The sequence below is a fragment of the Sturnira hondurensis genome, unplaced genomic scaffold, assembly GCF_014824575.4.
Source record: "Sturnira hondurensis isolate 20B ecotype Veracruz unplaced genomic scaffold, ASM1482457v3 Scaffold0013559, whole genome shotgun sequence".
In the NCBI taxonomy this organism is placed as follows: domain Eukaryota; kingdom Metazoa; phylum Chordata; class Mammalia; order Chiroptera; family Phyllostomidae; genus Sturnira; species Sturnira hondurensis.
In genome coordinates, this window is record NW_028086190.1 from 7351132 (window position 1) to 7363789 (window position 12658).

Here is a 12658-nt window from a genome sequence, read left to right on the forward strand (position 1 = left end):
TCTAGTTTGCACTTACATGAAGCATTAGTAACAAGAGTCATGGCTGGTAAATGTATGGAAATAGTTTATTGTCCCACAATCAGCATACCCCAAGGGTCACTTTGTCCTTGGGAAAGGATTCTGTTCGTACAGTGCTGACCCTGGAGCTCTCAGTCACATGCAGCTGTGAGGGACTGCCTGCTGTCCACCTCTAGGTGACCGGTTGTTAGAGCAAATACTGTGTACTTGGGAGGCAACTAGAATTGTTCTCTGTATCTTGATGGATTAAGTTGGAAGTGCCAGGATGGATCTTTTAAACAGACATTATTTGAACAGATAATTGGGTGCAAAGCATTTTGCTAGGGTCTGAGGATGAAAGTGTGACTTGGTACCTGTTTACATGGAGTTGATGGTCTAAGGGGGAAAAGAGACACAGCATAAGTAATTACAAAACTAAGTATTCAATTACAAAGTAGGATGAATACTGTGAAGCAAAAGTATAGGATACAATGAGAGTGTGTCACATGGGTTTTACCTTATTTGTCCGAGTTGTGAAGTGATGTCCACAGCAGTGCCATTCACTGAGTCATTGAACTGTGATAGATGACCAAGCCCGAGTAGAAACACCATGGTTCCAGGTGGAATAATGTAGGTTTGAGATAGGCACACAGGGACGCTGAATAAACACTCAGATATAGGGTGAAGCCTGGATTGAAGATAACAACTTTGAAATCTTTGATCAATAGATGATAAGCTACAGGTGAAAATGAACTTAGAAAAGAGGGTCTCTCCCTTAAGGAATTCCAGCACATAAAGTTTAGGGAGAGGAGGAAAGCTCGTAAAGACTGAAGAGTGAGTGACTGGATGACAGAAGCACACCTACTTTGAAACGAGCAAAGCTTAAGATTCTGGGTCGACCTCTTCTTGCCTGGGAGGAGCCCTAGACATATGTTTCCATGATCATATATTTTTGTAAAATTTCCAAAAGATAGATATCTTTTTTTTTCTTAGAGCAGGGACCCAAATTGTATAAGTTCAGGTCCCACACATCTTCCCTAAGTAAAAGGAAGGAGCAAAACTGAAAGCGTGATTGCGTGGAATTGGTGGGGGTGTGCTTCTGAAGAGAATGTTCAACTAACCATTATGAGTGCTTCTGAGAGGACAAGCAATGTGAACAGAGAAACATATGCACTGGATTTCAGTAGTGGGTGTTCATGGGTGTCCCTAGTAAGAGCCCTTCCAGTGCAGTGATTTTGGTAGAAAGCCAGATGCATTTGGTTGATTTCAAGAACTTGAGACTTGACGGAGAGGGGAGGAAAGGTGGAAGCAGGAGAAAAATAAACTGGGGAGAAAGGTTCTCTCCCTGGTTCAAGAAAACTTGATTTTTAAGTGCTTTGCTATTCAAAGAGGAGGAATCATTGGAATTCTCCAAATGGGATGCTTTGAGATAACTCTATGGCAAAACCACAAAAGTTATGTGGAGCAAATGTTTTTAAGAACCGGGTACTTGAGAATGCTGATAGAATTTTTCGAGATGTGTTGAAAATTCAAGGGAATGGGTTTTCCTAACTCCCTTTCATCCTAACTTCACTTTCATTTGCAAATGACCCAGAGGCGGCGCAGATCCATAGCCTCTGAGGCAACCTAGTCAGTGTTTTCATTTCCCCAGGGGGCATATCTGCACTGCTCACGTTTGTGAAAGCACAAGAGGCCTTGTGGTTGATGGCATAGTGTCCACCCAGGACACTGGGTTCACTTCACTGAACCCCCCCATCATTTACAGGCAAATGATATATTTTGCAGCTTTCTGTCAATATCCAGTGATTGCAATGTGGGAAGGTAGATATAAGGGGGTCAAATGGTAATGGGAAAAATGTAATTAAAAATTTAACTTAAAGAGCAGCTCAAATCAGTGTCTCTCTAAAGTCTTGTATATATTTTAAACTGTGTTTCCTTTCAAATATTTGGTTAGTGGAGAAATACAAGTAGTTTTAACAGACAAAACAAAATATGTCTGACAAAGAAAATAGAATTTTTATTCAGAATATTAAAATAAGTTCTTTTGTTTTAAATTGGACTTCTGAGTATTCTTTGATGTATACTCTGATATCAGGATTATGTACCAAGAAAAAGAGCAATTTTCTTCCACAGAAAAGATTACTGGAATTCAGAAATTGAGAGTATAAGAAAGACAATCTTTTTAATGCCTATTTATTATTTACTTGAATTTATTGGGTTGATATTGATTAATAAAATTGTATAGGATTCAGGTGTGCAGTGCTATAATAATCACTCCAAATCAAGCCTCCATCCATCAACATTTATCCCCCCCCACCCCCTTAAGGAAAGACAATCCTAAATGGCACAAAATAGAAATAAGTATTTTTCCCAGCACCATGTAATTCTGAACCCTTCCTCCACGTTTATTTTATCTTTTAATTGGATCATATGTTTAAGAATGAACAGTGATTTGTTAACAGTAACTTAGAAAGTAAGATTGTTAGCTCCACTCCCTCGCCCCACCCCTATGCCTCCTCGTTTAAGTGCTTCTCATCGCCATTCCACACCACTTGAGTAAGTTTCTCATGGGGCATCCACAGGGCAGTCCACATATTAAAAAATGTTTAAGACCCTATAACTAGAAATGGAGGCTGCTAGTTCCCATGGACCAATCGATTTAGCTACTTAAAATCGAGGACGCCCAATTAAATTCAAATTTCATAGACACGACGAAAAATATTTTTTAGTATAACTATGTCACCAACATTGCATGGGACCAATGTGTCCAAAATAACGATTCCTTTATTTAACGGGTCGCTCTGCATTTCCCCCCGATTGTCCCACAGAGTCCGCGGCCCACAAGCCAGGACCAGCGCCCCGGAGCCAGTTTAAAGCCCTGGACCGCGGGCAGGGTAGCGCCCCCTGATTGGCGGAGGCGCGCCCGCCCCGCCGGCCGCAGGCGTCACGCAGCTCGGGCAGCCCGGGCCCCGCCGCCGCCTCCGCAGCCTCTGTTGGCGCAAGTGCGGCGCGCGCGGGGGGGAGGGGGCACGGCGGAGCGCGAGGTTGGCGTCCGGCCGCGGGGGATTAAGTTTCTCGGTTGCGCGTGAGTGTGTCTACGCGTTTATGCCGAAGCTCCTCGACGGGCCGTTAGTCGAGGAGAGAAGAGAGAGAACGTGGGCGAGGCCAGGCTCTCCGAGTCCCTGGAAACCCCGGCTCCCCAGCCTCTGCCCCAGTTCGTCCCCGCGCGGGGCAGCTGCCGCGGGCCGGGTAAGCGGCGCCGGGGACGGGCCGGGAGGCCGGGGCGCGCTCCCGCGTCTTACCCGCGCGCCGGCCGGCCGGGGTGCGCGGGTACCCGGGACTCCGCGCGCGGGCGGCCGGCTGACGGGTGTGCCGGCCCCACCCCGCGAAGCCCGGGGAGCCGCTGCTGTTCCTCTGGCTTTTTAAAGGATGCGGTCTGGAAGTTTCTTTCGTCTGCTCCCCGCAGGGCCCGCGAACGTTATTCCAAGACGTTTCATCCTCCCCTCCCCCAACCCCTTGTTTCTGCTTACTTGGAGTGGCTCGAAAGTTTTCCTTTCCTTCGTCTGGAAGGGCGTCATGCCAGGAACGGGGACCCGGGCCTGGCGCGTGGGCTGGTTGCTTGCAGGCTCCGGAGCCTGTTGCTCTGCGCTGCCGTGGACGCGCCTCAGGCCGGATGCCCCCTCCAAGGCTACGCTGTGCCAGGCCGTGCAGGGTGGGTAGGGGGTGGGGAGAAACGTCCCCACACTGGTGTACCCCCATGTCCCAGGCTGCGTAGGGCCCAGATCGCGCCGCTAATTGGTACCCGCCCCCACGCCCNCCCCCCCCCCCCCCCCCCCCCCCGGCGCCTGTGCGTTTTTATGTGCTGCTGCTGTTGGTACCCCGTTTTGCCTGGGCCTCCCGTTTTCTCCCCCCGCCCCCGAGCCGATGGGCTGCTTTTGTGTGCGATTTCGCTGCCCCGGGATGCCGGATGTTCCTGGGAAATCGCTGTTTGAAAAAGCTTTGTGTCCAGGGGAGCTGTGTGTGTGTGTTGGCGGTGGTGATGGTGTAAATTTTTGTTTGCGTTCTTTGCAGAGGCACGGAAGTCGGGCTCTTCTTTCCTGTAGATAGATCACTTAGAAATTGAAGCTGGGTCTGCGGAGGAGAGGAGGGGCCAGGGGATGGCGGGAGGTGGCTGCCGCTGCACTGTGGCCAGGGGAGTTGGGCGTTGCGGGGTATCTCCATCCATCTCTGCGGGTGGGGCTGCTGAAGTCACTCTGGGAAGGACCCGGGCAGGGGCGTTGTGTGCCTTGGTGGGGCGGATGCGGGTGGCGACTAGGGTTTCATAGGTATCATCAGAAGGTTAGATGACCATAACTTCCCCAGCTAAAAAGGAAACCCCTCCATTTTCTTTTGATGTTGAGAGGGGAAGAATCTGAAAAGTGGTCTGTCATCCAGCTTTGGTGGACAGCTGTAGTGTAGCCATCCCTTTTGTGTTTCCGCAGACATTCCTCATTTAGGTTACATTTTACAAAATAAATAACACCTGATAGGAAAAACTGATACGGTGATGATTTGGGGCTTGGGAGTTTTTACGTGTAGAACTTTGTCGTAGATATCTATAATGAACTTTTTGTTAGGGTCGAACCGTCTACATTTGTAATGTGTGTGCTTATCAAATGGTAGAATTTAAGTATACAGTTGCATTTGTTTTTCACTTGTTTAAGATTTTATTTATTTACTTTTACAAAGGGGAAGGGAAGGAGAAAGAGTGGGAGAGAAACATCAATGTGTGGTCGCTTCTTATGTCCCCAACTGGGGACCTGGCTTGCTGCCCAGGCATGTGCCCTGACTGGGACTCAAACCAGAGACCCTTTGATTCATAGGCCAGGGCTCAATCCACTGAGCCACACTAGCCAGGGATACACTTGCATTTAAAAATCCAACAAAACTTGAAGTTCTTTTAATGCAGTGCAGAGCTCTGGAGGGAAGCTCTGCCTTGCCAGAGGGAAGAGTGAAGACTTCGAGGGCAGTGGGGATAATCTTGCCTGGGGTACCCCTGCATGCTGTTAATGGACAAGTTTACAAATGAGAGGATCTGTCTAGATTGGGCTCTGTCCCTGCTCAGAACAAACTTGAGGTCTTTTGAAACAGAAGTCTGTAAATCTAAGGGCCATAGGCCAAATCTGTCTACTGCACTGGTATTTTTCGCTAATGTTTAGGAGCTAGGAATGGTTTGTACATTATTAAATTGTTGAAAGAAAAGACTATTTTATACATGAAAATTATACCAAAATCAAATTTCAGTGTCCATATTAAAGTTCTATTGGAGCATAGCCACACTTACTCCTGTTGTGTGTGTCTCGTTCTTACACTGTGCATGGCTACTTGCTTGCACAGTGAGGGGCGGAGTTGAGTAGTTGCATGGTTGAGATAGAGATGTACAGCCTTTGAAGTCTGAAATGTTTACTGTGTTACTCTGAACGGAAAAAGTTGCCAGCCAAAGCCAGACTTTAAAGGCATTGCTTTAATACTCCCTTTCGTCATGGGTGCATTGTTTCATTTCATTGCCTTTCAGGCCCTGTTTCTGCGGTGCCCCCACAACTGGCACACTTTCCCCAGGAGATAGGCAAATTAAATAAATGTGTTGGATTTTCTCATTTCCAAGTTTCACTCTCATTTTTTTCTTAGACTTTTGGTATCTTTCTCTGTTAGAATGTAGAATAAACTAGAGATTCTGACTAGTAGAAATATGTCTATTATTTTAGAGTTAACATAGCTGTATTTCCAGGTGTTCTACAGCAAGTTCCAGTGACTTTTGAGCAGTTCTGTTGCCTGAGCAGGTTTGAAGACGACAGTTTTGTTTATTTGGGTAAAGAGAGGGAGGGGTTAGGCCCTGTGATGGGTTCCTTTCTGCAGGCTTGCTCTCACTTAGACAAAGCTAGTTTGGGGAATCCTCTTGACTCTTGCCGGTGCCTCTTTTCTACCTCATTTGCTAAAACAAACAAAAAACTGGTGGAGTTTATCTCACTTATCACTAATAGATCAGTCCCATGTGTATCATCCCTGGGCTCCCTCAGTATTCCTGTAGTGTTTGTTCTTCCACCTCCCTTTAACACACTTCCTTTTATGTCCTAAGCCTGACTAGATAGATGTCAGTTTTTATTTTGCTTGAGATTGCTATCATGTAGACATAGCTCTGTTTGGCCCTTAAAGATGTCATTGCAGTTAGATACCTTTTAAATGCACATATATTGTGACGGACTAGAGGCCGTTTCCATAGTTCATTGTATCTCTGCAAGTTATGGGTGCTCAGAACAGGTTCATAGAAATGCTTGAAATGTATGTAGTTTTGTATTGATGCAGGCCTTTAGCTGCTGGGTGGGAAGGCTTTGCTTACAAATAAAGAAGTGAACCCATTGTCTAGAGTTAAGATGAGGGACTTAGAAGCTGGCATGTAACAATGAATTTACCTGGAAGATAACTGCCTGAGTTTATCTTTCAGAATTGTTCTCAGATTAATCTCTGCAGATTACACCCCAAGTCTGACATCATAGACTTGACTGTTTTGTGATGACTTACACAGGTTGGCTCCATTTTGTATGTGTAACATAGACAAAGTGTTCTGGCTTTCATAAAATATCTTGAGGCCAAGTTGATATATTGGGCCGGAAATGCCGCCATGTATACTGTAGTAACAACTCATCTGCCAGTAAAGATACTGTACTTTAAAGTAAAGAGACAGACAACTTCCTGTAGAATTCAGAACTGCTTGATGGTCCATGTGCGTGACAGAATCTTGTATTATCATTATATTTCCCAAACAGTTGTATCTGAAAAACACATTTGGCCTAAACTAGGAATTTATTTGATGTAGTTACATCATTGTATACAATATTAACTCCATACTCATAACAAGAAAGGTATTATTTTTGTATTGTAAATTAGTGTCATTCATAGGACAGCATCGATATAAATATAGTTGGAAAATTACATTTAGTAGGGAAAGCTGATATGCCGAGATTAAATAATTATAGTGGGGCTACATACGGGCAAATGAAAATGAGGTAAGGAACTACCGTTAGATAAAGGAGGCCAATGTTCAGTAATCCATAGCCTTCCTGCAAAGTGTTTTCGGAGATCTGAGGCAGTTACTCATTTAGTAGATAGTGGTAGATGGATTAGGAGGCATGTTGCATTGGGCTAGGCACTGGGGAGAAAACAAAATCAATATACTGCTCTAGAAACTCACAGTCTTAGTTGCAAAAATAGACACAGGAAAGAAAAAAGATTTTGCATGTAGTAAAAGTTACAGGGATTCAAAGAAAATTAGACATCAACATAGAATTGTTTGCTGACGACTTGTAGATGGCATCTCGTAGATAGCCGTGTGTCCTTTTGTCTTCACATGGCCTTCCATCTGTGCATATCCGTGTCCTAATCTTTTATGAGGACACCAGTCATATTAGGTTGGGGGCCACGCCAATGACCTCTTTTAACTTTAGATACCTCTTTAAAGGCTCTACCCCTAAATACACTCATATTCTGAGGTACTGGAGGTTAGGACTTCAACATACAAGTTTGGGGGTTGGAGGCATAAGTCAGCCCGCAGTAGGGTTCTTACGGAGACCATATGGTGCTTACAGACTACAGGCTGCACACTGGTGAGACCTCAAATGGACTGGCTCAGCGTAGGGGGCGGGTTATGTAGGAGGCGATTGCGGGGATATAACTAAGTGTTACTGTGTAATTTGATGTTTGTGATTAAAGGGAAACTGCTCTTTGAGGAAAAGGTATTTTACTTTGGCCCGTGGCCACTTGTTTTCTTTCTCCTGGTGTTTCCTGGGGAATTGGCCCTTCCTTTTTGTAGACAGAGCCTTCGTTTTCTTCTGAAATGTTTCGTAAAAGCATTGCATTTCTTAAGAATATTTCTTTCATCTCCTGAAAATAAGTAGTATGTTACCTTTGAAAGCTGAAATGTGAGTGTTATAAACATCTCATGATGGTTTTGGAGTTTAATTAAAGCAGTATTTTTTATTCTTTAAAGTACATTAATCTAAAGACTACATGCGTATCCTATGCATATTTTGTGGGCAAATATTTGGCATAATCTTTATCCCCCAGAAGTCTTTCCTTTTGGGGAAAAATAAAACCTTTAAAAATAATACAGATACAATTTCATGAAATAATGAAAACTTTTTAAAATATTGAAATGATAATATTAAAGCAGTTCTTCCAAATTTGGCCAGTTCAGTTAAAAAAGGAAAGCAAAAAGAGACTGAAGTTCTTGCTGCTTTTCTCCTTGCCTGTGATGGTTAAGTTTGGTCTGGGGAATCCATATCTTCATCCGTCTTGTAGTTTTATTTATATCTATGAAAAACATTGTTATTTTGTTGTAAAACACTCTGTTCCTCCAGATCTAAGGTGCTATAGATAAATGCACAAGGGCAAGTGAAAAGGAAACACTTGTAAGAAAAAAAGCAAAAAAAAAAAAGGAAGAAAAAAGTCTTAAGGAAAAACTTATTTAAGCCCTGGCTGGTGTATCTCAGTGGGTTGAGCATGGGTCTGTGAACTAGAGGATCGAGGTTCGATTCCCAGTCAGGGCACATGCCTGGGTTGCAGGCCAGTTCCCAGCAGGGGACTCATGAGAGGCAACGAGTCATTGATATTTATCTCCCTTTCTCTTTCCCTTCCCTTTTAAAGATAAATAAGTAATATCTTTAAATAAAAAGAAAAACTTATTTAGGTTGTGCTGATGATTTAATGTCGATAGTTTGAGTGTGTTGTGAGGTACTTTACCATTTACTGTATTGCTTGTATTTTAAAGCTAGTTATAGTAAAATATGTAAGATAATTATTTCTTTAGTAACTTTTTCATGATAAAAAAAGCATATTTTTAAAACTACAAAATGAAACAAAAGTAAGTTGATAGCTTTTCTTATGGAAAATAATACAATGATTAATAAATAATACAAGAATAAATTCTGTGTTTCACATACTCACAATTGTGGACCTATTTTTGCTTCACCCTTTATTTAGGAAATATAGTCTAGCTCAAAGAAACATAACATTTACCCGTAATTCGATTACTGAGGTACAACCCCATGCCCCCACAAAAACCCCACATATTTGTGAACTGAGGATGCTTCAATTATTCTGATACAACAAACACATAGGTAGAGATGCTGATCAATAGATTTCATTGATTGCTCTTTTTCTCAGTGAGGAAATAGGATCTGAGATAGTTAAATATCCATCTCTTTGGTAGCATGTATTTGAACCAATGTCTCTTCACTCTGCCCTGTGGTACACAGGACACCAGTGGAGAGTGCATTTCTAAATCGCGATGTCTGTGTAAAGTTATTTGTGACATTGATGTATAATGAGGTTTGGAATAACTTCGACGGATGTAATTGGGTAGTCCCTGGCATGCCCTGCTCCAGGGAACTGGATGCAGAAAATACTCTGCTCGTACAACATAACTAATCTAACAAAACCACGATGATAGAATAATAAAGTTAAAAATATTATTCTACAATGTAAAAGATACTATGCGATCTATACAAGGTACGCCCACGTTTTCTTAAACTTTGCTAGGCCCCCTTAACAGTGTTTGTGTAGGGTACTACTGGATAAAGATCATACAACTTTAGGCTAGGTGTCTCCCCGCCTCCCACCCTTCCATGGGTGTTTTATTCTCATTAGTCAAGTGAGAAGTCTGCCTCAGGGAGACATTTGTTTCCTACTGAAGGTCTTGGACAGGCCTCCACTGTATGGTTCAGTGGAGTTGGAGTTTGGCCTGTCTTTTTATCCCGCCCGTTTCTTACTACATTTACGGGTATCCTTGGAGTAATAAGTAGTCATTCTTTTCCCATTTAGACAAGTGCAACATTGAATGCTTCTTTATTCTGAAATAATCTGTTGACTGTATATATTGGATCAGGGTAGGTCACAAAAGATTGGGATGGCCAGAAAGTTTGTTTAGATTTTTTTTTTTGTAAAATAAAAGACACATTTTACATTTTTACTAGTAACTTTATTGACTTGGATATTTTGAGTATGTTGGCTATCTCTGTGTGGTGCAACATCGATTGTTCTCAATTAATGTCTCAATTTGATCGCTGTCAACCTCAGTTGCTCTGCCTGACCGTGGAGCATCGTCCAGTGAGAAATCGCCAGCACCGAACTTCGCAAACCACTTCTGACACATTTGATCAGTCATGGCATCTTCTCCATACACTGTAGAAATCTTTTGTGTGTGTGTGTGTGTTAGTTACATTTTTCCCTTTCTTGAAATAGTAAAGCATGGTATGCCGAAAATGCTGCTAATTTTTCTCCGTCTTCAGTATAAAAATGGCTATACAAAAATTTACCAGTTTTGGTAAGATTTCTTTTAAATGCACGCTGATATGACGGCTGTCACGATACAGTCTAACAAATTTGTTTTGAATGAAGTTAAAGACCACTAACCACTACTAGAGCCATCTTACAGAAAAAAAACAAACAACCTTTATGGCCAACCCAATATTTGTAGATCTGTTTCGAGGTAAAAAAAACAAAAGAAGAAAGAGCCCCTGGGCCTGGATTGTCTCTCCCTGGCTGGCTCCATTAGGTTCACTGGACATCTGTTGGGTGTTGAACTCGGGGCATTCTGGCTTCACTCTCTTCTCAAGTTAGAGGAAGGGATTGTTTAATTATTTTATTGAGGTATACTTTATAACTGCCATACGATAAACTGCCCATATGGGAAGTATACACTTTGTGGAACTGTGGCCTGTGCCAAACCTTCTGCACAGTCAAGACCGAACATACCCATCACTCTCAAAGTTTCCACATGCCCCCGCTTAGCTCTTTGCAGCCTCCCCTCCTCCCCATCTCCGAGTAAACTCTGGTTTGCTCTGCTTTCCGTCCTTATAAATTAGTTCACATTCTCTAGGGCTTTAAATAAATAGGACCATACAGTATGTTCTGTCTTTAGTTGGGCTTCTTTCTCTCTATTTTGGGACTTACCCATGTTGCCTGTATTCACCTTTTATTACTATTTATCTCTGAGCACTAGGTCACTGTATTGATATATCATTCAGGAATTTTTTACATAATTTGGGATTCTTTTGTGCTTTGTCCAGTGTCTTGCAGGGTGTTTGTTCTTGGTGTTAACTCTGTGTGTCAGACTTCTTCTGTGTTTGACAGTATTTTCTAGGCCTCTCAAATTTGAACCCCTTTTGGATAAACAAAATTTAAATTCCCTTATTTAATGTTACTTGAAGTTTTAAACTATGTTAAGTCATATTTTTTTTAAAAACCTACTGGTGGTTGTAAAATGTAGAGATTTAAAATTTTCTAATCTTTAAATGTATCAAGTGGTTAAGTTAAAAAAGTGTCATAAGTACTGAGGCTTTTTGAAAACTTTTGTATACTGTCTTGTGAAGAGTATATGTCCACCATAGTCGGTCTCAGTACTGAGCCCAAAGCTTTGTTTTCCCAAAGGCTTGCCTGATGCTCCTGACTGGCTTATTTTTCATACTTTGTTTTGGTTGATTTATCTGTCACTGCTTATAACAAATTTATGTGACAGTCATATAGTGAATTGGTTAGAGGACTAATTTGGTATCTGAATTATCCAAATAATTGCCACACAGTAAGTATATGTTACAGTTAAGACCCTTAAACATACGGAGAATTGAAGCAGAGATAAGCATTATATTATGAAAACACAATATTCTGGATGGAATCATTCAGACTTTTTGGGTTACTTTTTGGGTCATGTTTGGGCCAAACATTTTTTATATGTTTGTCTCTACTTCCTCCTCACTTAATTAAAATTAAGTGGCAAATCCAAAACAACATTTCACGCAGATATGCCGTCTGGAAAATTAAAAAGTTGGTTTAAAATCTTATTAATGTTTGGCCCTATGAGTAACATAGTAAAATACAGTTAATGTAGTTAATGAATAGTAGGTAAGTTAATTAAGAAGCAAATAGTCATGTTTATCAGAAGGGAATAAGACCTTTTAAAATGTTTTCAGAGAGAAAATACCAATTGTCAAGATGGCCCTAGCGAGTCCTATGGAATTACAGATGGTAACTTAATAGTGCAGCCTGTTGTATTTATCTGTGAATTAGTGATAAGGGGATTGAATTGATCCACACTTGTTTATCTTATACAGCTAAGGTTTGTGTTCAGGTAGGTTCATATTAACTTGGTTTTCCTTAGGTAGTTTTCCCATGTCCGGACTACTTGGGGTCTCGCCAGCTTGCTGTAGGTTGATAACTTTTGCTGAGTATGTTCTCAGCACTGCAGACTGTCACCAACTGACAGGATTGTCAGTTGACTTAGACCGTGACAGTGGTACCTCTTTGCTGACAGAAGAATAGAGGGTTTTCCTAGTCAGCAGTTAGTAGTTCTTTAGTACGGTTATGAGAAACATTGCTTTTATAATTGCAGACAAATTTTAATTTCTTGGGTAGATGCATAGTTCTTCAACAGACGATCCAAAGGAGAATGTTTTGATTTAGTGTGATAATGTTTTATTTAGCGAATAAGAGAGGATTATGGCCAATTTTATATATTTAAGATACAGTCTCTCTCTCCATATACATAGACTTTGTTTCATCTCGGAACTTGTTAGTATGTTTTTTATTCTACTGGGATTTTTAATTCACCTTCTAGGTAATTATGTGAAAT

General features: G+C 41.8%; 1 protein-coding gene and 1 long non-coding RNA gene across 3 annotated transcripts in view; one reads left to right on the forward strand and one right to left on the reverse strand.

The window, feature by feature from the left end:
• Positions 1 to 282: 282 nt before the first annotated feature.
• LOC118998032 (uncharacterized) lies at positions 283 to 3778 on the reverse strand. The gene is made up of 3 exons (XR_005068794.1): positions 3528 to 3778; positions 515 to 685; positions 283 to 393 (listed from the first exon to the last, which is right to left on the reverse strand). It is a non-coding gene; the product is annotated as an uncharacterized LOC118998032 (long non-coding RNA).
• The window catches only part of MPDZ (multiple PDZ domain crumbs cell polarity complex component), a 166855-nt gene continuing 157160 nt past the window's right edge, over positions 2964 to 12658 (forward strand). For both annotated transcript variants that reach the window (XM_037061962.1, XM_037061963.1), the window contains exon 1: positions 2964 to 3246. The gene's annotated coding sequence lies outside the window, so the exon portion shown is untranslated. The remainder of the gene's footprint in view (positions 3247 to 12658) is intronic.